We start from the raw sequence: 16,677 nt of genomic DNA on the forward strand, positions 1-16,677 counted from the left end.
ACCAGGACCCAGAAGAGGGGCGGGTGGTGGGAGCAACCCCTGGGTTGTCAGAGGTTACCGTGCCGGGTGGGGGTAGTCAGCCCAGAGGGCTGTGCCATGGCCTTCCGGAACATCGTCCCTAAAAAAAAAATAAAATAAAAAAATAAAAAATAAAAATAAAAACCAGGACCCAAACAACTGAATAGCTGAATATATTTTGAATTGTTCTTGTTTGGAGGATTTACTTCCCTGGAAAACACTTCAGGCTGCCACTTTCTATAAAGCACTCTTCTGCTAGTAAAAATGAATTCTTGCATTGCAAGAGCTCAACATGAAATCTCATCTAGGCCCTTCTTCTGAGACATCAAGAGAGTATTTTATTCATTTATTTAAAATCTAAAAAGAAAACCACGGACATTCATCCCACCCATGTTTTCATTCCTCCTTTTATTCTTTGGATTTATTAAATTCCCACTGGATAGGAAGCACTTCTAGTACTTAGGCGAGAGCAGACAGCATAACTAAGAGTCATCAAGATTCTTGCTTCCTAGAAGTTACACTCTAGTAGGACAGTGAAAGCAGGTTAATAAGGAATAGTGAACAATAAAGAATGGGGGTGTGGGGAACCTACCTTAGATATCATGGTCCAGGAAGTCCTCCTGAGAAGGTAAACTTGGAATTAAGACAGTTGCTCACAGTTACCCATGTGGAGATTTGATGAAGGGCATTCCAGGTAGAGAATGCAAAGCTCCTAGGGTAGGAGCGAGCCTGGTGGACTTGAAAGACAGAAAGAAAGGCCGAGTTACTGAACAATGTGAATGACAGAGAGTGAAATGAAATGTAGGTTTTGGTTAGGAGATTGGACTTTATTCTAATTGCATTGGGCAGCCATTGGAGGGCTTGAAGCAGCAGAGAGGCATGATCTGATTTTCACTTGAAAAAGACCTCTCAGGCTGACGCTTTTGATCAGGGACTATCTCCTCACATTTAGCCCAGATTCCTCCTGCTACAATTAAAGTGCATTTTCTCTCCTCACAGTGAACAGATGCTATTTGGTGCTGATATTAGTTCAGATGCCTAAGGAAACATCAGATGGCTATATCAGGATCCCCAGAAGGCTAGAATGAATGTAGTAAGAAGACCAGGGTGATGATCATCAACCTGAATTACAATCAGAAGCCCCTGATAAAATTAAAACCTGTTTCCTTCCCCAGTGGTGGTAGGGCTGGTTCTTTCCTTAGCTCTCCCATAGCTCTCGCATTCTCATTGTTTCTCAGACCCCACTCCCCACCAAGCAATCCATGGCAGCAGCAACATTAACATGGTGGAAGACTGTGTCAAGTATTTATGGTAGGGAACATATTGTTGGTGTAAAAGACCATTAAAATATGATGAATGGGACTCCCAGTGAATTCTCCCTAGCATCACAACAATTTAGATACAGAAAATTACAAAAATTAAAGTAAAATCATTTAATGTCTCTGGAAATTATCTTAAGGGCATAGAGCAAAAGGAGAAATACTCGTGCAAAATAATCTGCTGAATTGCATAAGAACAAGCATCTATGACATGTCTGCCACCATCTGCTCCTTTAACTCCCATATCCTGGGCATGTGCAGCAAAGAAGAGAGGGGCCTCCTCTCCCTAAAGTGCACCGTCTGGGCTATGATTTCACCCCAGGAGTGGCATGTTGCCAGCAATATTTCTCATACACTAGCCCACTGTTGCAGAAGCTCTATTCCTAGGAAGAAAGATCTAGGGGATGGGGCGCCTTGCCAAGTCCTGCACCAGTTGTAGCTCACCGAAAGTACAAGGACCCTGATCACCCTTGCCCCAGCTCCATTATAGAGGTTCTGTTCAGAAAGGGCAAGCTGAGAAGGCCAGGGGCTGGCACTGCCCCATCCCCAACCAGTGCCCTCATAGAACTGGAGTAGAGTTCTAGTGTAGCAGCATGAGGGTCCCACCCAGGAGGTGAGGCAGACCTGAAGGATGAAGGATCCTGAAACTCTGCCTGAGGGTGTTAATCATTTGGAAAAGGAAGTAGAGATCTCTATGCTTAAGGGTGTTTTAAGAAACATTGGAGATCTTGAAGGTGAAGGTGAAGTTGCTCAGTCGTGTCTGACTCTTTGTGACCCCGTGGACTGTAGCCTACCAGGCTCTTCCGTCCATGGGATTCTCCAGGCAAGAATACTGGAGTGGGTTGCCATTTCCTTCTCCAGGGTATCTTCCTGACCCAGGGATCAAACCCAGGTGTCCCGCATTGGAGGCAGACGCTTTAACCTCTGAGCCACCAGTGAAGATCTTGGTAGAGAGTAATTGTAGATCTTGGTAGAGAGTAATTAACAGGAGAAGGATAGCTCCTGAAGACATGCAAAACAGCAGAGCAGCCAGAAGTTTAACAGAGAGAACTGGGAAAAGAGCAGCCAGGAAAAGCCCTCCTGGGAGCAGTCAGAGTCCAGGATGGAAGCCTTGCTGGCACAAGGGGCTTAAACACACCCCCTGACCAAACCATGAAGAGTAGGAATTCTGATCCAGGGTGACACCTAGGTTTAAAACTAAAATCACACTCGCCCCTAACAAACTGGCAGATTATGGGCATCCCCAAGGCTGAGCCCTCCTGGGAACAATCAGAGAAAGAAGCTCCAAGCTATAAGTCCTTCACTGAACATAGGGCAATAAACACAAATTCCCTGAACTGTAATAGCAGCCTTGAAGCCACATGGATGTCATAAAATATACAGCAAAAATCTGACTGGCTAAGGGGGATAAGTACTACCTTTGGCCAATAAGTGGCTTATGCCAACCCAGACCTAGGGATGACCCTTACTTAGGTGAAGAAAGAAAAGTGAAAGTGTGAGTTGCTCAGTCGTGTCTGACTCTTTGCAACCCCATGGACTACAGCCTGCCAGGCTCCTCTCTCCATGGGATTCTCTAGGTCAGAATACTGGATTGAGTTGCCATTTCCTTCTCCAGGGGATCTTCCCGACCCAGGGATTGAACCCAGGTCTCCTGCACTGCAGGCAGATTCTTTACCGTCTGAGCCACCAGTGAAGCCCTTGGGTAGACAGGCTTAAAAGCAAAAACAAGGGGGAAAATGTAAGTATGGATTAAAGGGGCTGCCCATTGAGGGGGAAATAGATGCCACATGATTAGTTCAGCCAAATCACTAAACAAATCAACAACTGACAAAGCCAACAACCACCACCATCCCTTGGGAGTAAGGAAGGGAATTGGTATCTAGAGTTGCTATAATATACTACCAAGAAATTCAGTTTCCAAAAAAAAACAAAAAAAATGTGAGACATGCAAAACAATAGTAATAAGCACACCTAGCTCCCAGATCTTGGTTTCTAATACCCTTCTCAACCAAAAGGAAACAGGATTTTCTTGGACAAATGACTGATTCTAGGACAGGGGCAAGAAATATACAAGATGAACCTGGAGTATTTTGCAATGACAGAAATAAGGAAGTGCTAAAAAATAAATTAAAACCCTACATTGATAGAGATACGCCAAAGGAATATAGGAACCGATTGAGAGAGCTCCCAGTGGCCAAGGTTAGAATCATTTGAGCAAAATAAATAAATAAAATGGCATTAGATTATAGCCCATAGCATAAAAATAAATATCATGTGCCCACACTGATATAAAAATGATTGAATAAGCAAATAAATAGGGAGAAGAGAAAAATCTCCTGGCAGGAGAATTCCAAATAAATTATGTAGATATTCTGTTCCTAATGAGGGAACCTAACTTCCCATTCCCTACGTGTAGACTGCTGACCTCCTTCCAAAGAATCAATATAGAAGATACAGCTAGGTGAGAGTACCTTTATGGTGGAGAAACCTGAGAAACATTATCTCAGCCAAATGATCAAGGTCAAGATCAACAATGATGAGTCAGGCTGATAGTATGTATCTTGACATGATGTAATGAAAATGGCCCTTGATCTCTATGATCAAGTAAACCCTATAATGCCAGTTTAATCATAAGAAAAACACTAGACAAATTTCAATAGAGGAGCATCTTAGCATTCTTCAAAACTATGAAGATCATCAAAAATAAGGAAAGTCTGAGAGCTGTCACTCCTAAGAGGAAACTAATATAATATTGTATTACATTACAAATATAATGTTCAAATTTGTATATTTGTTACAAATATATGTTCATATTTCCAAATATAATATTGTATCATGGATGGTATCATAGAGGAAAGAAAATAAGTAAAAACTAAGGAAATCTGGGGTACATACCCAAAAGAGTCAAGAGCAGAACTCAGATATTTGTGTGCTCATGTTCACAGCGGCATTACTTCCAATAGACAAAAGGTGGAAGCAATCCAACTGGTCATCAACAGATGAATAAACAAAATCTGGTATGCACAAACAGTGGAATATTATTCAGTCTTATAAAGGAAGAAAACTTTGACATTGATGAAGTTTGAAGACATGATGCTAAATGAGATAAACCAGACATGAAAGGACAAATATTTCATAATTCTCCTTATATGAGGTAGCTAGTTAGTCAAATTCATGGTGATAGAAAACAGAATGGTGGTTGACAGGGGCTGAGCAGAGTGACGGTTGGAGCTAGTATTTAATAGGTACAGAGTTTCAGTTTGGGAAGATGAAAAGATGGATGGTGGTGATGGGTAGACAACAATATAAATGTACTAAATGCTACTGAACTGTACATTTTTGAGTGGCCAAAATGATAGCTTTCAGTTTTTTAAAGCTTAAATTTTTAAAAAGCTTTTAAAATTTTTTTTAAAAACTAAGACAATCTAAATCAACTATGGAATTTACTTAATATATCAATTGTTGTCATTGTTTCATTGCTAAGTCATATCTGACTCTTTGTGATCCCGTGGACTGTAGCCCGCCAGTCTCCTCTGTCCATGGGATTTCCCAGGCAAGAATACTGGAGTGGATTGCCGTGTCCTTCTCTAGGGGATCTTCCTGACCCAGGGATTGAAACTGCATCTCCTGCATTAGCAGGCAGATTCTTTACCACTGGGAATACTGGTTCTTTAATTGTAACAAATGTATTATACTAATGTAAGAAGTTAACAATAGGGAAAATTAGTGGTGGCATATATAGGGACTCTAATATTTTCTAAATTTTTCTATAAATGTAGTCAGTCAGTCAGTTCAGTCACTTTTTAGTCTGTCTGACTCTTTGTGACCCTATGAACCACAGCACTCCAGGCCTCCTTGTCCATCACCAACTCCCGGAGTCCTATTCTGAAAAATAAAGTCTACTTTCTTTTTTTTTTTTTTAATTTTATTTTATTTTTAAACTTTACATAATTGTATTAGTTTTGCCAAATATCAAAATGAATCCGCCACAGGTATACATGTGTTCCCCATCCTGAGTCTACTTTCTAAAAAAAAAGGTAGTAAAAGAGACATAGAAAAACAACAGGAAAAAAGACATGAGACACAGAGAACAAAACATCAGAATGTCAGATGTAAGTCCAATTATATCAATGATAACATTGAACATGAATGAGTTAAACAATCTAATCAAAAAGAGATTATCAGATTGGATTTAAAAAACAAAAAACAAAATCTAACTATCTGCTGGTAGAAGACATTAAATACCTTATATTGAAAGATACAAGTAAATTGAAAGTAAACAGATGGAAAAAGGTATATCATGTAAACAGCAACCATAAGAGAGCTAGGAGGGCTATACTAATGTCAAACACATTAAATAATGTGGTCACCCTGCTTACTGTACCAATTTTTGTGGGTCCCTTGCAAGATGGACCCTCCTTCCCAAAATTTGTTTCCAAATATAAGACCAATGCTACCACACCAAAGGGATAGGAAAAGATTCATTGCCTGAAAATGGGTTGAGAGAGCAGGAAAAGGAGACTGACTTGAGATATTTTTGTTGTTGTAGCTAGGCAGTGAGGCCAGGTTGAGGGTTTCCATTTGTTGTTGTTCAGTCATGAAGTCATGTCTGACTCTTTGTGACCCCATGGACTGCAGCACACCAGGCCTCGCTGTCCCTCACTATCTTCCAGAGTTTGCCCAAGTTCATGTCCATTGAATTGGTGATGCCATCCAACCATCTCAACCTCTGTTGCCCTCTTCTCCATCTGCCTTCAATCTTTCCCAGCATGGGTGCCTTTTCCACTGAGTTGGCTGTTTGCATCAGGTGGCCAAAATATTGGAGCTTCAGCTTCAGCATCAACCCTTCCAATGAATATTCAGGGTTGATTTTCTTTAGGATTGACTAGTTTGATCTCCTTGCAGTCCAAGGGATTCTCAACAGTCTTCTCCAGCACCACAGCTCAAAAGCATCAATTCTTTGACACAGCCTTCCTTATGGTCCAACTCTCACATCTGTACATGACTACCGGAAAGACCATAGCCTTCAATACATGGACCTTTGTCAGGAGGTGACGTCTCTGCTTTTTAATACACCGTCTAGGTTTCTCCTAGGGTTCCCATCCACTGCCACAGTAGAAATTTATTCACTTATGAAGGGAACTTCAGGTAAAGGGAACACCAGCAGCGTCTCCAAAGAAGCCAGGAGAGTGTCCAGAAGGGAAAGAGAAAGCATTGACCATTTACAAAGTACTTCCCTGAGCTTCAACACTTGTAGTGTCAGAAAGCAAGGTTAGATATATGCAGAGGGAAGAGTAGAAAAGAAGCAGAAAGATGACCACACTCCCTTCTCTGACTGCAACTGTCAGTCAAAAATAACACAGTGTAATGAGATGGAGAATGACTGTTAGGAGCTCTGACTCCTGGAGATTAAGGCACTGGAACCTAACTGATAAAAAGGAGACAGTCATGATGGAATCTGAAGAAAGAATATTCTAGGCAGAAGGAACACACAGAGTTCCTTGCTGAGCCCACAGCTTGTGTTCCATCAGTATAAACCCTACTAGTGCATCTCATAGAATGACTCACAAAATCATTGTTAGCTAAACAAATTCTCTCCCAGTAGCCTGGAGTTTTAGAAAAATATAATTTAAAGTCATCAAACACTTCATTCATATATACCACTCATATGCCAAGATTCAGCCCACTATGTGCCAAGTAAAAATCTCTGCTGGTCCTCACACATGTGATTATAATTTCTCTTCCATCTTGTATGTCATTGATACTGTATAACTTCAGCATGTGATTTGATAAGGGAATTTTGTGAATGTCATGTTCCTCTTTCTTTCTAGGAATAATGTTTTAATTAACTTTGGTCTTCAAATTTCTTGGCAAAAGTGTGACCCTTAACATTTTTCCTGTAAGAAAAGGAATGTGAACTATGTCATTCCTCTTCTTTGCCTTTAAAGACAAAATCAGTTAATTTCTATCAGGAATTGTTTTGCAGTTGTTCTGGAAAAACTCAATTAGTTTACTAGAGAGGACAGTGGGCTTTAAGTGGATGCACACAGGAGGAATGATGTTGTTATTACTATAATAATGAATGTTTACTGAGCACTTGTATGCCAGGCATCATGCTAAATGCTTATATGACTTATTTAATCAGACAACAACACTACAGAGTAAACATTATTATTTCAATTTTCCAAATGAGGAAATCGAAGCTTAGAATGTTGAAATAATTGTCTAGGGCCACATGGTTCTAGAAACTGAACTCAAGCACTCTAGCTCCATATCCGCACAGCAAAACCTGACCATTGCGTGATTACACCATGCTGCTTAGATGGGCGTGAGGATGAATGCAGGAGAAAGTCAAAGAGACTAAAGGTAAACCAGGCAACTTAGGGATTTTAAGAAGTTGTCCATAGTTGTCAATAATCATTTTAAGAATGACATACAAGATGGAGAGAGGGAACCTTCTTCAATTTTGCACCCCAGACAATTTTTGTGATCTTTATGCTAGTCTTGGTCTGGGAGAGGCAAGAGAAACTGTAAGAGCTAAAAACAGGAATAAGGGGAGGATCCTGTAGGGCCCTGTGGCTTCTACTAAGAACTTTGTTACTCAGAGTGAGTTGACAGTCATTGGAGAGGGTTGAGGAGAGAAATAGCATGACCTAATTTAAGCATGAAACTCTTTGGCTGCAGGATGATAACAGAGTATAGGAGGGTGAGGGCAGGGGCTGGGAGACCAGTTAAGAGACCATTGCAATAATCCAGGCAAGAAGTCATCGTAACTTGGACCAGGTGGCAGTGGGATGTTGGGAAGTAGTTGAATTCTGGATGGATTTTGAAAGTAGAGCTGACAGAATTTGCTGTTGGATCAGATGTGGGATGTGAGAAAGAGATCACGTGGAAGATTTTTCTCTAAGCGAACACCCCAGAATGCCAAATAATCAGAGGCCTAACAAAAACCCTATTGGATTTGGAGTTTAGAAGATGCTAAATGATTTAGGTGAAAGTATTTCATGATTAGTGATGGGGATGGAAGTAAGGTTGAGCTAAGCTAAGTTATAAATGAAACATAAGGAAGTAGAATAAGCTACACTTATGACTATATATGGAAAGGAGTCTTACAGTAGCTAGGACACTCTCAGTCAAGGGAAAGTTGTATATATATTTTTGAAGATGGGGGGAAATTGAGTGTATGTATGTGCTGAGGGCAGAAACCAATAGAAAAGGAGTGACTGAAAGCACCTAGTAAAGCACCCTGAACTGAGCCCCCTTAGGAGATGGGAGTGGAAGTGTCTGCAACCCAGAGCTCACTTAAAGGGGCTAGGCTGAACAAAGGAGGACTTTGGAGAGAAGGAGGGTATGGCTGTCACTGTTTATATATGACAGAAAAAAGAAGTTGAAGGAGTTCTTGCTGGTCAGGATATGTGTATTCTGTGAATTAAGAGGCTATGGGCTTCCCTGGTGACTCAGATGGTAAAAAATCTGCCTGCAATGCAGGAGACCAGGTTTGGTACCTGGGTCAGGAAGATCGCCTGGAAAAGGAATGGCTACCCATTCCAGTATTCTTGCCTGGAGAATTCCATAGACAGAGGAGCCTGGCAGGCTACAGTCCACGGGGTTGCAAAGAGTTGGACATGACTGGGTGACCAGCACTTTCACTTTCAGTAGGTTATGTCATGAGCCAGGCTGTTCAGAATGATCAGGAAAGGAAGCATAGGATTATGGCTGCAATGAGGACCCAGCAAAAGCTTGAGGTTGTAAATATGTAGCTGAACCAACTCACATGGTTGTATGAAACAGACTTACATAACAGTAAACAGTTTTTGCAATAAAACTTCCATCCACAGACACAGTGGACCATATTCAGTGTCTTAAGAATTAATAAAACATGGTCTACAAGCCCCAAGCCACAGTTTCAACCAGTAAAGAACAAATGGTGCCCAAACTTTCTTTGCTCAAGTTATGCATAGACTACACCAAAGCCTAGTGCTAAAATAGGTTTAGGTCAATGTCAGATTTATTTCACTAAGGACTCCCACACTCCCTCCCTCTTTCACACCATTTTTAAGAATATATCCACTTCAGTTTTCCATTGTGTCCATTTCAACATCCGATTTCTCTGATACTAATACATATCACACAATTATGAAACTTTTAAATCTCATCTTAATTTTGTTTTTTAAACAGAGAGAATATTACCTGGTCTCTACTTAAAACATAAATCTTAAAATTAAACTGTTTCATTCTAGAAGCTTTTCCAGCATATTTTTAAGATTTCATCAATCTTTCAATTGCACTTAAAGAAAGAGAGATAATTAAGTGTAGTTGAAAACTGCTTTATCATTGCAGTAGTTGTATCATTAGTTTTTTCCATTGGGCAATGTGCTTAGCAACTTGCACATTAAGCCTTCTATTAAAGTTATATTAATATCATAAATATGCAAAAAGGAAATCACTCTGAAAGTTCAAAATAATAGCAATAACCTTTCCCTCATATAAAACCTTTTATCTTGAGATGTCTATATACTTCCCCAAAAAGCCTGAGTACCCTGTCCAACCACTTTCGCAAGGAGCCAATTAAAACAGCAACCTCACTTTATTCACTGACTCAAAACGCTAGTAAGGATCGCAAAGCAAACACCCAATATAATCATGATTTTAATTCTTAATGTTTCCTATGGCAGCATGTATAATCTTTAAGAGGACCAGACCTCTCGTCTGTATGAAGTCCCTCGTGGCTGCCTCCTTCTTGATTTTATTATTTAGCCATAGCTGATGGAGTATGATAGAAAGCAGAGTGGGGAGGGGAGGGTGGATAGCTGTGGCGAACTCTTTCATATGACTGGAGAAACACCCACATGTCTCACACAGAGACACACATGCACAATGATGCAATCATGGCTAGAAATGAATCAGGGCCCTTGAGGCAAGAGCCCAAGACTAATTCTCTCTAAGGAGCCCATGGGCCGCCTGGTGAACTGGCTACAGCAGGCCCATTACTGAACAAAGCACAGGTGAGGAATGAGAAAAAGGAAAAAGGAGGGGCTGAGGCATTGGGTTCCAGGTTTTGAAACACATTCTCTTGAGATTATCCCCAGGGAATTATTTCTGGGCACTGGAAGGGGAAACTGAGATTTGGCCTGATCGATAACATGCAAACTCACTGTGAGATGAAGGATGACTTTCTTTATTTCCCTGGGCCTTAGTTTCCCCATCTCTAAAATATGAGGAAATTATACAACTACATCAGGAAGACTCCTACTTCCTCCAGTGAAAGTAGCTCAGTTATGTCTGACTCTTTGCGACCCCATGGACTATAGAGTCCACGGAATTCTCCAGGCCAGAATACTGGAGTGGGTAGCCTTTCCCTTCTCCAGGGGATCTTCCCAACCCAGGGATTGAACCCAGGTCTCCCGCATTGCAGGCGGATTCTTTACCAGCTGAGCCACAGTGGAAGCCCAACACCCTATGAAATAAAGTCATTATTTTCTGTCTTTCAAGAGAAATAGAGTGTCATTAAAAAGAGTGGGGGGAACACTTCCCTGGTGGTGCAGTGGATAAGAATCCGCCTGCCAGTGCAAGGACATGGGTTCAATCCCTGCTCTGGGAAGATCCCACATGCCAAGGGGCAACTAAGCCCATGGCCACAGTTGCTAAGCCTTTGATCTAATGCCCCTGTTCTGCAACAAGGGAAGTCACTGCAAGGGGAAACCCACACACCGCAACGACGAGTAAAGTCCGGCTTGCCGCAACTAGAGAAAAGCCCGTGAAGCAACAAAGACCCAGCACAGCCAAAAATAAACAAATTAATTAATTTTTTTTTTTTAAAGAGTGGAGGGAATCATTCTTCAGAAAAGTATTTCAGATTCTGGAGGAAGTATGACAAGCTCTCTGGCATGTTTCAACCCTGCTGCTTCCATTTGAAATGACAAACCAGCATAAAGAGTGGAGAGGAAAAGTGTTTCTCTCCTAGTCCTGAAGTCCTGTAAATGTCCGTGAGAGGCATTTTACCAACATGTATACACCGCTGCAGACAGAATCAAGAGGAGCATTTCTGACCACCGCCAGTCTGCTGGAAATGCATAGTGTGGAATATTTCTCACCACAGTGGCTAATTCTGCCCACTCACCACCTTTGGAGACATTATTCCTTAAAGTGTCATTTTCCTAGAATTGTGTCCCAGGGTGCCATTTATTAAACAAGTAACAAAAATCCATAAATATGTCAGCCTCGTTTTTCACCTGAAGAAGAAGTGAAAAAGAAAGATAACTTCCCCCAGCCTAGGTCAAGCCCAATCTAGGACTTGAAAATAACAATAAGAACATTTGGGAGAGGGAACCAAGGAAGGATCCTCAAGAGAGACCAGCAGGTGCTCATACCTTAGGCAGCAGCTACAGTACACAAGAGGCCCCCAGATCTCTCTTTTGCTTCTAAGAAACTGGGAGAGGGGTTAGCCTAGATTTTTCATTTTAATTGATGCCCCTGTAAACCATGTTTCTTCAATTATGGAGGGTGTTTGAAGTCTTCAAGATTGGAAGAACAAAGGTCCTGTTGAGCAACTGAAAAGAGAGCTGAGTTGAGCTGAACTGAACTACAAGTTGACCACAGTTTGGGGTTTGCTTGTAAGTGATATGGCTTTGGTTACCCCCAAAGTGGTAAATCTCCTTTCAGTACTCCTCATGACTGTGATCTGTTGCCTCTTCCTGGTGTTCTAAACAGTTGTACAAGACAAGACCCAGACACATTATATCAGAAGGACAAGGTGCTGAGAAAACTTAGCAAGGTAAGAGGAAGCAAGTGTCAGAAAAGGGAGTTTTTAGATTGGGGTCACAGAGAGCCACAGGAGAAAAGGAAGTTAATTGTGTCTCCAGAGAAATGGAAAACTGTCTTGTTGAAGATTAAATCCATATCAGCATAGAACCAGATCTGCAAATTTAATACTACTCTTGAAGTTTATTTTTCCCCAAGTGTTTTAGTGTAGGTATTATCTACTTTCAATTAGTACAATAACTATCTATCTGAAACTGACATTTACAAAACTAATCAGATGAGGGGCTATATTGATTCTCTCAAAGAGCCTCCCTAATGCACTATGTTACTCACTCAGTCATGTCCAACTCTTTGCAACCCCATGGACTGTAGCCCGCCAGGGTCCTTGGGATTTTGCAGGCAAGAATACTGGAATAGGTTGCCATTTCCTCCTCCAGGGCACCTTCCCTACCCAGGGATAGAACCTGGGTCTCCTGCACTGGCAGGCAGATTCTTTACCATCTGAGCTACCAGGGAAGCGCAAGGCACTAAATATATGATTTACAAAAAAATTATTTTTTCATAGTGTCTTTCAGGAGCACCATTATTATAAAAAGTGAATACCGGTGGTTTCAGACACACAAAAAATAGTCAAGATATATGATTTAGTATTGTTCCAAAAACTTGCCCATTTATATAGAAAACAAAGATTTTATATTTAAAATTTCACTATTCATGAATTTGGTTTTACCTAAAATCATATTATTTGCAACTGTGTCCATCTCACAAATTGTTGACACATAAAATACCATGCTGTTCATGTATCAAGTCAACAACTATCCCATGCCTTTTACATGCCCTGAATTATGTAGTTTCTGTGAGAGGTATAGGGACAGGATATGCACAGTACTCCTTGTGACATGGATTACAATGTTATTCCCCAATAACTTGGTTCTTTCAGATCATAAATGGGTTGCCTTTGTCTTCTAATAATCCATGTGATCTGCAGCAGAAATTTTCTAGATGGCAACCAATGGATTCACTAATTGTTTAGGTTTGTCCAAGACAGAGAGAGTTCCTAGGATGCCAGAGTTCCAGAGTTAAAATTGGGAACGTCCCAGGCAAACTTGGATAAGTTGTTCACACTAAAGAGCTGAGGAAAAAATGAAATTAGTAAATCATATTACTGCAATAGTCACTATAATTCCCATTACCAGTTCCAATGTCTATAGGTTTTTCCCACACTGTTCAGTAATACTCTGACACCAGCTGAGTATCCTACAGTTCAGCTCAATGCCATCCCTAGTACTGGGAGGTAGTACCATATGTTACAGGTTAACAGCTCAGACCTACAAGTCTGCTCCCCATCCCCCACTTCAGACACCAATTGTAAGTCCAAGTTGTCATCCATGCTTCTGACTGACATGCTCTAAACTGGAGATTCCAATATCCCACTCCTTAGGTTTGATAAATTGGCTAGAGTTGCTCATAGAACTCAGAGGAACATTTTGTTTACTTAGATTATCAGTTTACTACAAAAAGATACAACTCAGGAACAACCAGATAGAAGAGATGCAAAAGGGCAAGGTATGAGGAAAGGGCGCAGAGCCTCCATGCCCTCTCCCAGCCACAGTTTTGCTGAACCCCCATTGCATTCACCAGTCTGGAAGCTCTCTGAACCCCACTACCCCTCATTACATAGACATGATTGATTAAATCATTAACCACTGTTGATTGAACTCAATCTCAAGTCCTTCTCCATCTCTATGGAGGTGGGGAGTAGGAGGTGGAGAAACTGAAAGTTCCACCCTCTAATCACACAGTTGGTTCCACTGGCAACCAGCCCCCATCCTTAGGTGTAGCTCAAAAGTCACCTCACTAATATAACAAAAGACACCTTTATCATTCTCATTGATTAAAAATTCTGAGGGTTTTAAGAGCTCTGTGCAAGAAACTGGGATGAAGAGTATATATTTCTTATTATAAATCACAGTATCATACGCCCAGTCATGCTTGTCTTCTTTTTCATTCTCTCTCTCTCTGTCTCTCTCTCCCTTCTTTCCCATCCCATATTCGTCTCCCAGGGTACCTCTATGGCACATTGACTAAGAACCAGACTCTGGTTTCCAAATAAATATATGGCTAAGTTCCAGTCTTGCCATGACTTTTTAAAGAATCTTGAATAACTAAATTTCTCCAGTACTGCTTCCTTACTGTAATACTAAGAGCTGTTAGGTTTGGCAATTGAGAAAATGCACGTGAGGTATTCACCACCATGTCGGACACCTATGTCACCTTGTATGTGTGGTAAGTGTTATTATCTCACAGATCACATAGTTACGGATATTTCAGACTTTCTGTGTTCTGGATATAGTGAGTCTGATTTCAGACCGTGCTGTGGGTCAGCTGGGATTAAATCTTCCACCACAGGGCATTTGCTGAGCCATAAGCAGATCAATCCTTTCTCCCTTCATTAGTCTGAAACCAGAGCTTTTTCAGTTTTATTCATGCAGACTTTTCAACCAAGGTCTTTGCGCTATTGTTTACATATGTATCTCACACACACACACACACACACACACACAGATTTTTATGCTGTTAAGAGGGGAGAGATAGGATAAATATTTTTTTCTCTTGTTTCTTGACAAATTAGTATGAGGAAAATGATGTGGCACTAAAGAAGAACAGAAAAAAGTGAAGAGACAGGACCAGGAGTGGAGGAGGGGAGAAAGTACTGGGAAGAGAGCTGCAGAAAGAAGACTTGATGGGGCACAGAGTTCCTGATAAAAGCGGTGAGGAAGCCCCACCAGCCAGTGTGTGTGACCTCCTGGTAATTTCCCCGGGGAGTCCCCCCTCAGAGAACTTGTACATCCAGAATCAGGAGGAAGCTGAGCTAGGTAAATTCCCAAACAGAGGGGCCTGCCTAGATGATGACCTAAAGACAAACAGGACAAGTTTCCAAGCGGGTTTCCCCTCTCTGCTCCAACAGTCATGAACATGAGCTGAGCCAAGTAGAAGGGGATGCTGTGACTAGCGATTCTTGCTGGTATTTTCTTTTGTCTCTCAGCTTCCTGGGTTTGACATGCAGGAATCTGAGGCTTTTCTGTGACCACTCTTTGTCTGGGATTCTTTCCTCAAGAGGCGTTCATGAATTTGTCAGGACTGCCAGGAAAGAGCGTGAGTCACAGCTTCTGAGCAGACAATATTCGGCTTTAGAAATTCCCAGAGATACGACTTGTTTATAGGAAAGGAAACAGAGCTATTCTGAGCTGCCAGGGGAAGAGGAAAGCACTGCTCATTTTTTTCAAATGCTATGCTGAAAGGTCATACAAGTGGCCAGAGTGCCAGCAAGAACCTGGTATAGACATTGATGTTAGCAGTTCATTTGTCTACATTTTGGAGGCTATTTTTAAGCTTGGCATTTAAAAATGTAAGACTCATGGCACTGAAATTCTACTCTCAGTCTTAAACCCAGAGGCCAGAGCTTGCTGAGTATGAGCCAGTGAGGCCTGGCGGGGGCGGGCCGGGGGGTGGGGGGTGCAATCGAGGGGGCAGGGCCTGAACCTTTGGCTGGAGAGAGAGGCGCACACACGAAAGGCACCATCTGGGACCACCTTCCAACTGCACGTTTCATGAGCAGGCCACTGATTTTCATTCCCATTGTAGGGAAAGTAAAATTTCCTCGACCTTCCTGCAGTCTCCAGCTGGGACTGAAAAACAGATTCACAGGAGAAAAGTAGACACATTTTATTTATATATAAATGAGGGTCCTCACAAGAAAAGTGAAAAATGAAGAGCAAAAGAAGTAACTAGACTGAAGTGCTTCTCTACCAGGTGAAACTTTCCAGAGTAGCACTTTTGGAAAAGTAGCTAAAACATAAGGGTGACTAAAGGAGGACGAGCTGCTGAACACGTTTTTTGTTGGTATAGATTTTTCTCAGCCTCAATTCCCCATCTCCAGTGATAAGAATGGTTCTTTCTCCTGGTACAGGGAGGGCACCTTTCATGTGGGAACGTTATTTCCTACTTTTAGGAAGAAAAAGGAACATCCGAGTGCCATCCTTACATCTGCTGTTTTTCAAGCACCTTTAAAACAGCAAAACTAATACAATTATGTAAAGTTTAAAAACAAAATAAAATTTAAAAAAATAAATAAATAAATAAAACAAAGTAATTAATACACTGAAGCCTCACATACTGAGGTGGCATGTCCTCAACTCCTTTACTCTACTCCATACCGCCTCCTCTAATGTGGTTTTTTCATAGTGTTAACAACTCTGATGTCAACTTAGAAAACTGTCCAAAGCTACCAACTTTAGAGAATGTGCCCAAGGAGACGGGTTCAGGGGGGTTCTCTCTCACAACCCTTGCTTCCGCGTTGACCCACTTTCTTGTGTATTGAGTTTGGCCCTGGTGTGTTCAAACTCATCAAGACACCATTTAGACATTTATCATTGTTAGCAGAGCCGGTCAGCTGATAACAGAGATTGATTTCCAAGGAAAAAAAGAATCCACTGAGTATTCACTGATTCAACAATAATTAACCTGTGTGATAATTTCATAGACACCACATTTGATAAAATCAATATCTTTTCCTAAT

The 16,677-nt window shown here is 41.3% G+C and overlaps 1 long non-coding RNA gene across 3 annotated transcripts in view; it reads left to right on the forward strand.

The window, feature by feature from the left end:
- LOC139186436 (uncharacterized) overlaps window positions 1–16,677 on the forward strand; it is a 32,797-nt gene that overhangs the window by 6,102 nt on the left and 10,018 nt on the right. The window contains exon 2 of one of the 3 annotated variants that reach the window (XR_011569979.1): window positions 14,731–14,869. The exons of the other annotated variants lie outside the window; for them this stretch is intronic. This is a non-coding gene — a long non-coding RNA (uncharacterized lncRNA). The remainder of the gene's footprint in view (window positions 1–14,730; window positions 14,870–16,677) is intronic. 3 annotated transcript variants of the gene reach the window in all.

The sequence above is a fragment of the Bos indicus genome, chromosome 2 (genome assembly GCF_029378745.1).
Source record: "Bos indicus isolate NIAB-ARS_2022 breed Sahiwal x Tharparkar chromosome 2, NIAB-ARS_B.indTharparkar_mat_pri_1.0, whole genome shotgun sequence".
NCBI classification, from domain to species: domain Eukaryota; kingdom Metazoa; phylum Chordata; class Mammalia; order Artiodactyla; family Bovidae; genus Bos; species Bos indicus.